This window comes from Octopus sinensis, linkage group LG1 (assembly GCF_006345805.1).
Source record: "Octopus sinensis linkage group LG1, ASM634580v1, whole genome shotgun sequence".
In the NCBI taxonomy this organism is placed as follows: domain Eukaryota; kingdom Metazoa; phylum Mollusca; class Cephalopoda; order Octopoda; family Octopodidae; genus Octopus; species Octopus sinensis.
The window spans coordinates 126,138,073-126,147,078 of record NC_042997.1 but is presented as its reverse complement, the minus strand read 5'-3'; positions in this window follow the sequence as shown (position 1 = coordinate 126,147,078).

Sequence of the window (9,006 nt, the reverse complement as noted above, 5' to 3'; positions counted from 1 at the left end):
AAGTAAACAATCACATCATTGAAAGCTCGAAGATGCAAGATAACTCTTTTACTCTTCTACTTGTGTCAGTCATTTGACTGTGGCCATGCTGGAGCACCGCCTTTAGTCGAGCAAATTGACCCCAGGACTTATTCTTTGTAAGCCTAGTACTTATTCTATCAGTCTCTTTTGCCGAACCGCTAAGTTACAGGGATGCAAACACACCAGCATCGGTTGTCAAGCGATGTTGGGGAGATAAAAACAAACACACAAACATATACACACACACATACATAAAACATACATACACACACACACACACACACACACAAACACAGACACACACACACATATACAACGGACGTCTTTCAGTTTCTGTCCATCAAATCCACTCACAAGGCTTTGATCGGCCCGAGGCTATAGTAGAAGACACTTGCCCAAGGTGCCATGCAGTGGTACTAAACCTGGAACTATGTGGTTGGTTAGCAAGCTACTTACCACACAGCCACTCCTCCACCTATAGTTCATGATTAATTCAAAGACAATGTGAATAAACAAGCATTAGATTTAACTGAGTAATCTGAATGCTGAAGGATTTAAGCTCTTATGTCAACCCACCTGAAAATACCCTTGGTTTTATGATACAAACTTTCTCTATTAAAGTGATCTAAATTCAAAATTTCATGTTAATTTATGCTCCAAACACCAGTTAAACCATTTAATGTAATGTTTATTTGCATTGTTTTGAATTAATCATGCAATGTCTTATAGCTTTGGAATTTTGATGTTGTGGCTGTATTTTGTTAGAACGATATTGTCAGGCAGACGTTTGAGGCCTGATTTGGTCAGTTTAAATATAAACTGGTAGAATGGTAGAATATTTGGGCCTGGCACGTAAAAAACGCCATTTGAGTGTGGCCGTTGCCAGTACCGCCTGACTGGCCCTCATGCCAGTAGCACGTAAAAGCACCCACTACACTCTTGGAGTGGTTGATGTTAGGAAGGGCATCAAGCTGTAGAATCAGATTGGAGCCTGGTGCAGCCATCTGGTTTGCCAGTCCTCAGTCAAATCGTCCAACCCATGCCAGCATGGAAAGCAGACGTTAAATGATGGTGATGATGATGATGATGATATGGCAGGTTTGATTGCTAAACAGCTAGTAACTGTTTTATTTAATTCATGATATTTTCAAATTTATATGTCTGTATGTATATTGTTGACCATGAGAGAGTGAAAAGTAATGCTGACGTTAGTAATATTTGAACTAAAAAATGCAATGAAGTAAATATCATGCAAGAGAATCTATAACTAAATGTTCTAATTATCATCAGTGTGTGTAAAATACAGTAGGATACCCATATAAGAATTTGTAGTGACGCTTTTGGAAGTTTTCAGCATGCATGCGCAGAATTGGATTACTTCCAGTAGGCTGCCGGAAGTTCCCTCATGCCCATGTGCAGAGAACTACCAACAGAAAAGTTTCCCGCTAGATCTGTCTTTTTGAAGCTGCAGCCGAATCGAGTGGACACGACTCAAGGTTCTCTCAAGAAAAAACCAACACGTAGAGAAGCCCCGCTTCTACGCGGGAACGGAGACAGCATTTTGGCTCACACAAGTTAACTATTGTGAATAGTTTCATGGCTTTGGCTACTGGTTCGCCCTGAAGAAAATATATGTGTATATATTTTTATTTGCGAATCCAGATAAAAATAAAATATTATTTATTGCTGTTGAAGATAGTCGAAGTTTTGGTTTTCCTTTCGACAAATAATTAAATGTAACAGGATAAGACCGGCACCCCTCAAGTGTTCCAGAGACCTTCATCCTTTTTACAAATGGTTCTCTAAACGAATAACTTGAATAACTAACAATTTTCTGAAGAAAATTGAACTTCCATAATGAGTTGCAACTTCATCAACTGTCCATGAGCAAACTCACTAAGCAAATAAAAATTTATTCACTTAGTGAGCTGAAATTTGAATACAAGACATAAGTAGATTATGTGTATGTATATGTGCTGGGAGAGCATATGTGAATGTTATACTATATGAACAAATTGCATAGCCAACAGTTATTCTGATGAAAATTATATTCAATTAACGAGCAGGAATTTGAACAGCAAGCCATGAGTAGACTACACAATCATATATATGGCTGGAAGAGTGTATGCAAAAGAGACATTAACATCCATGTATGATCTCATGTAACTTACAAATTTTTGTATTTTATATAGGAAATGATATTTCTCATATTTTCTTTCATGATATTTCTCATAACTGTAGATCACCAGATGCAAGACAAAGGGAAAAAATGCACACATACACACATATGAGGGGGTGCTAAAAAAATCCTGCCTTTAAGGGTGTCACAAAAGACCTGGTCAGAGGCGTAATCTTCTGAGTTCTTTTACAGGGCTTAGAAAAAAACCAAAGGACTGCTGCAATAAGTATGTGAATCTGAGAGGGGAATATGTTCAATAAAATCATAATTAACTGATCCTCCTGGAACTTTTCAACACCCACTCATATATGTATATATTTACATCTTTGCTATCAATGGATGGACAAATAAACACAATTTCATATCTTTATTGTGGAGTCTGGGTTTGGCTTGGAATAGATGACCCCTATTGATATGTATTTCAATTAATATGCAACAAACAATTTGGTTAATGAACAGAGGCGCAGGAGTGGCTGTGTGGTAAGTAGCTTGCTTACCAACCACATAGTTCTGGGTTCAGTCCCACTGCGTGAAATCTTGGGCAAGGGTCTTCTACTATAGCCTTGGGCTGACCAAAGCCTTGTGAGTGGATTTGGTAGACGGAAACTGAAATAACCCTGTCGTATATATATATGTATGCGTGTGTATATGTTTGTGTGTCTGTGTTTGTCCCCCCAACATTGCTTGACAACTGATGTTGGTGTGTTTCCATCCCCGTAAATTAGTGGTTCAGCAAAAGAGACTGATAGAATAAATACTAGGCTTACAAAGAATAAGTCCTGGGGTCGATTTTCTTGACTAAAGGTGGTGCTCCAGCATGGCCACAGTCAAATGACTGAAACAAGTAAAGAGAGAGTTCCAGAATGTTCATCTATAGAGACCCCCACCCCTGCTGTATATATGTTTCTGTATGTTTGTCAGGAAAGGTGCATGTGTGCCTATAATTAAAAAAATATATATAATGAGTGGACAGGTGATAGGGAGAAAAAGAGCTGGTAAGGTGTAACTTACCTTGCTGTATATCATCAGATTCATCTCTTGAGCAAAAACCAGGTGATAAAAGGTGACCAGTTGCTATGCTGTGACAATGAAGTTCCCTTCCACTTAGCTCGTTGAACTTGCTCAGACTTTGGTAACACTGTGAAGAATCGTCTGTCAGCAACAACTTTTATATACATGTCAATACTTCCAATGGATATCCACAGAAGAGGAAGAACACGGCAATTATTAAAAAAAAATCCACAACAATAATACAAAATAAAAGTATCTAGTGTAAAAGTAAGACCACGCCTCAACTTTGGTAACAAGGAATCAGTAGAATTCAATAGATATCTGTTGGAAGAATATGATAGGGAAGGTGAGATGGGTGGTGTAGCATTGTATCAATATTTCAGTTTGGCTTATGTACATCTAAACACCTACTCAACTATACAATTATACATATTGATATAATCATAGTTGTATATATAAGGTTCATATATACCTACACACAAATGTGTGAGTGTGTGTGTTTTTATAGATACAGATATTGATAGACATATATATACATACATACACACACAAACATATATATATATATATATATATACACATACAACTGAATGTTTTTCCTGACAGTGTGTGGGAAGATTTTCAATTATATATGTATATAGGCGCAGGAGTGGCTGTGTGGTAAGTAGCTTGCTTACCAACCATATGGTTCCGGGTTTATTCCCACTGCGTGGCACCTTGGGCAAGTGTCTTCTACTATCACCTAGGGCTGACATACACAGACATACAAACATACACACACACACACACACACATATATATATATATATATATATGACAGGCTTCTTTCAGTTTCCGTCTACCAAATCCACTCACAAGGCTTTGGTCGGCCCGAGGCTATAGTATAAGACACTTGCCCAAGGTACCACGCAGTGGGACTGAACCCGGTACCATGTGGTTCATAAGCAAGCTACTTACCACACAGCCACTCTTACGCCTATATGTATATATCATCATCATCATCATTTAACGTCCGTTTTCCATGCTAGCATGGGTTGGCCGGTTCGACCGGGGTCTGGGAAGCCAGGAGGTTACACCAGGCTCCAGTCAGATCTAGTAGTGTTTCTACAGCTGGATGCCCTTCCTAGCACCAACCACTCTGTGAGTGTAGTGGGTGCTTTTCATGTGTCACCGGCATGGAAGCCAGTAAGGGTATCACTGGCATCGGCCACGTTCGGATGGTGCCTTTTACGTGCCACCAGCACGGGCATCACAACTACAATTCCCATTTGATTTTTATTTTGATGTTGATGATATGAGTCAATAGGTCTCCTCAAGCACACACACACACATATATTTATACACACACACACACACACACACATATATATATATACATATATATATATATATATATATATATATACATATATATATATATATATATATATATATATATATATATATATATTTATACACACACACACACTCACAGACACATACAGAGATGAAGATGTGAGAAATTTTAATCATTTCCAACTAGTCTTCCAAACTGAACAGCCTTCCTTCACAAGAACCATCATCAGGGACCCTACAAAGGCTGTGGACATAGTTCCTTTCTTCAGTCCAAATTATTAAAAAGAAATTACAGAACTGTACTAAACAGTTGACATACACAGTCATCATCTTCATCACCACTGCCTTCATTATTTAACATCCATATTCCTAGCTGTATGTGATGGATGGTTCTACAGGATCTGACAAACCAGGGGCTTCTATGCCTGGTTACCCGAGCACCAACCACTTTATGGGTGCTTTTTTTCTTTTGTGGTACCAGAACTAGTGATGTAACCCAGTAACTCCCAAAGCAAGATTATCTGACTGAGTTGGGTGTAGTGTTGAGGCAGGTGGCTTTGTGTCAGGTGTTGAGTAGTTAGAGTATGACAGAGGGACAGAAACTGGTGTCTTGTTGTACAGGTACATGGTTATTCCACATTACTCTGTAAAGAGCATAGGACCATTTTCCTGGTTTCTCTGATATATACAACAATGGGTTGCTGTCTGCTCTTACAGAATTAAGAGGAGCAAGTGAAATGGAAAGCTCTTAGGAGTGAAATGAGGATAAGAATAAGAATAATGAACTACTGGCCTGGTGCCAAAATTTGAAACCCATTATTTATCATCATCATCATCACCATTATTATTATTATTATTATTATTATTAATATTATTATACACAACAGATTAGACAGTTGGAAAAGAAAAAAATTCTAACATCAGGCTACAAGTAACCTTAGATGCCAAGAACCCTCCTAAGTATCCTAGCTGTCCCTAATAACACTGTTTTCTGGAGCTGTACTAAACTGGGTTTTATGCCTATTTCCTCTATCCATCTGTTCAAATCTTTAAGGATAATTCCTGATGCACCAATAACTACTGGGATACATTTTACCCACACTTTCCATAGTCTTTGTAATTCAATTACTAGGTCCTGGTACTTTGATATTTCTCCTATTCCTCTCATATTGATTTTTTCCTCATTTAGGACCGTAAAGTCAATTATCTGGCACTTTCTATTCTCTTTATCTACAACAACTAAATCAGGCCTTCTAGCTTCTGTTTCTCTTTCAATCTGAATGTTAAAGTCTCCCAACATCTTGTTTTTCTTACTCTCTAGTACTTTACTAGTTTCATGTTCATACCATTTATTAGTATATTCGAATCCTAGCTTTCTACATAACTCCCAGTGGATTACTCTCCCAAGGTTGTCATGTCTTGTCTTGTACTCTTCCTGTGCCAGCATGCTACATTCACTTACTATATATGTAATGCTTTCCTCTTTTGAATTGCATAACCTACATTGAGACTCTAATTGGTTTCTGTCTATCTTGGCTTTTATCCAATTAGTCACAAATGCTTGATCTTGTGCTGCTACTAACAAACTTTCTGTCTCCATTTTCAACCTTCCTTTCTGCAACCATAACCATGTCTCACTACTACTGTTTGCTGTAACTATTTTTGTGAATCTACCATGCAATGCCTTCTCTTGCCAGTCAGATAACTTCTGTTCTTTTTTCTGGTTTTTAACTTTGTTCGGGTTTTTGGTTTCCCTGTCTTGTGACTGTAGTAGCTTTTAATATACTTTCTTTACTATTACCTACATAGCTAACTTCATGCAGTCTTCTACTGACATTAACCCTCTTCTGTCTTGCTTTCTAGGTAAGAATAATCTTGCTACTCCACTCATATGGAATTCCTTCCTAGTTCTTCTGTCTAGCTTTGCTAAATCAGTTTTTGTCCAATCTACAAAAGCTGCTGAGTATCTAAGTAATTATACTGCCTAAGTATTTACAGCCTTCACTAGATTATTATTGTTGTTTTTATTATTATTATTATTATTATTATTATTATTATTATTATTATTATTGCCTTTTCACAGCTTCTAACGCTGGAGATGTACTACGGTGTCAGCTGTTCACTACCAGTGAACTAAGATAACACCTCTTATTTTTCAAGCACCTTCCAGAGTATTCAAGCGATTCCAAGCAGTGCTGTTTTCTGCAAGTGCTCCACCCTTATTGCAGCCCCTATTTATTCCACCATTATCATCATCATCATCATCATTATTATATATAACAACCATAGCATCGTTAATACCGTTTGTTTTTCTATGTTTAGTCTAAGATATTTGGGGTGAATGTTTCTCACACAAAACAAAAGTAAAAAACAACAATAACAAATTTACAAATTTCTTGCAATCAACTAATTCCATTTGGTAAAAAGTAAGTTATTGATTGGATTCTATGGAAACATGGTAGGTTATTGAATGGTTGAGGAATCATTCTGGCAATTAATTACAGGAATTGACTGATTGACTTTTTCAAATTTCATCTTAGATTAAATCAATCATCTTTGATCCATAAAAGTTATAAATATCAAAACTTGTGGTTATTTTCCAGATGAACCATAATAATAATAATAATAATAATAATAATAATCCTTTCTGCTGGAGGCACAAGGCCTCAAATTTGGTGGGAGGGGTCCAGTTGATTACATCAACCTCAGTATTTCACCGGTACTTAATTCATCAACCCTGAAAGGATGAAAGACAAAGTCGACCTCAGTGGAGTTTGAGCTCAGAACATAGCGATGAGCAAAATAATAATGAAATAATAATGGTTCCAAATTTTTGCACAAGGCCAGCAATTTCAGATTGCTCAACTGGTACTTATGTTATCAGTCCCGGAAGGATGAAAAGCAAAGTTGAGCACAGTGGAATTTGAACTAAGAACATTGAAGATGGACAAAATGTCATTAAGCATTAAGTCCAGCATGCTAACAATTCTGCCAGTTTACCACATCAATAATAATAAAAAAATCCTTTCTGCGAAACGCACAAAGCCTGAAATTTTGGGGGAAGGGACTAGCTGATTACATCGACCCCAGTGTTTCACTGATACTTAATTTATTGGCCCCAAAAGGATGAAAAGCAAAGATGACCTCGGTGGAATTTGAACTCACAACATAGTAATGGGTGAATACTGCTAAGCATTTCATCCAGCTTGCTGCCTTATCAATAATAATAATAATAATGATAATAATCCTTTCTGCTAAAGGCACAAGGCCTGAAATTTGTGGAGGGGACTGGTTGATTACATTAACCCCAGTGATTTACTGGTACTTAATTTATTGAACCCAAAAGGATGAAAGGAAATGCTGCTAAACACTTTGTCTAGCATGCTAACAGTAGCATTTGCTACCTTAATAATAATGATAGTAATCCTTTCTAGTATAGGCACAAGGCCTGAAATTTTGGAGGAGGGGTAAGTCAAATATATCGACTCCAGTGTTCAACTGGTACTTATTTTATCGACCTCAAAAGTGGGTTACTCAACCAGAAGAAAATTCTAACTGGGCCCCACCTGCAAGGTCATGCGCTGTTTATCTTGATATGCGATCACCATGTCGTGCACATATGGTTGTGATGCATGTGCCTAGTGTACCCTTATCAGACGGGTAGTCATGATGGGTATACTGGGCTGCGTATATTTTACCCGTGTCACTTTGATGGCATGCACTGCTCTCTCAATAATAATAATAATGATTTCAAATTTTTGCTACAAGAACAGCTTGGGGGAGGGGGATAAGTCGATTACATCGACCCCAGTGCAAAACTGGTACATATTTAACTGACCCGGAAAGGATAAAAGGCAAAGTCAACCACAGCGGAATTTGAACTCAGAACATAGCAGCAGAAAAAATACAGCTAAGCATTTTGCCTGGTGTGCTAACGATTCTGCCTGCTTCTGGTATACAGTACAACTCACTAGAAAAGAGTAAAAGGGGACAGAAAGTAGTCAAATAAAGAAAGCATTGAAAGCCAAAAGTACATGAACAGTAAACAGAATTAATTACAAAAAGACAAAAAAGGGAACAGTAAAAGTTATAAGGAGGAAAGGATGTATAGATACGTCAGTAGTAGAGTTAGCAAATTTCAAGGTACATGAAATTTTTGAAGGTGGTAATGTCTTTACAACCTACAGGATTGTATAAATTATACCAATCAAAAACTGGAGTCAGTTTGATGACTAACCCTCTCACCAGTGCCTATCAAACCGTCCAACCCATGCCCACATGAAAAGCTGACGCTAAATGGTGAAATTTTTTTCCAGAGTCATAATCTCTGTATTTTTCTACGCAGTGATAAAAAAGAATCGAAAAAACTGAAAAGTTTTAAATATCGAGGGGGGGGGGTTAAATTTTGAAAACGTGTTTTTTTTTTTGGTAAAATCGTAATCTCCTGTATCGAAAATATA